At 49.4% G+C, this 249-nt stretch overlaps 1 protein-coding gene across 1 annotated transcript in view; it reads right to left on the reverse strand.

Annotated features, from left to right (window-relative positions):
* Positions 1–249, reverse strand: part of LOC119585710 (Y+L amino acid transporter 2-like) — a 35,590-nt gene that overhangs the window by 28,805 nt on the left and 6,536 nt on the right. The window lies entirely within an intron of this gene.

Below are 249 nucleotides of genomic sequence, written 5' to 3' on the forward strand. Positions count from 1 at the left end.
CGAAAACTTGTCCCATTTACTAGCATTTACGACTTACTAAAGCTTGTATGGAGATGGGCCGTTCAACCCTTGCACGCGAGTGGGCAAGTGGTTAAGTGGAGGAATGAGCAAGTTGGCGAGTGGGTTAAGTGGGTAGGTGGTTATATGAGCAAGAGGGTAGGTGGGTGAATGAGCAAGAGGGTAGGTGGGTGAATGAGCAAGAGGGTAGGTGGGTGAATGAGCAAGAGGGTAGGTGGTTATATGAGCAAG

Source organism: Penaeus monodon, chromosome 20, assembly GCF_015228065.2.
Source record: "Penaeus monodon isolate SGIC_2016 chromosome 20, NSTDA_Pmon_1, whole genome shotgun sequence".
NCBI classification, from domain to species: domain Eukaryota; kingdom Metazoa; phylum Arthropoda; class Malacostraca; order Decapoda; family Penaeidae; genus Penaeus; species Penaeus monodon.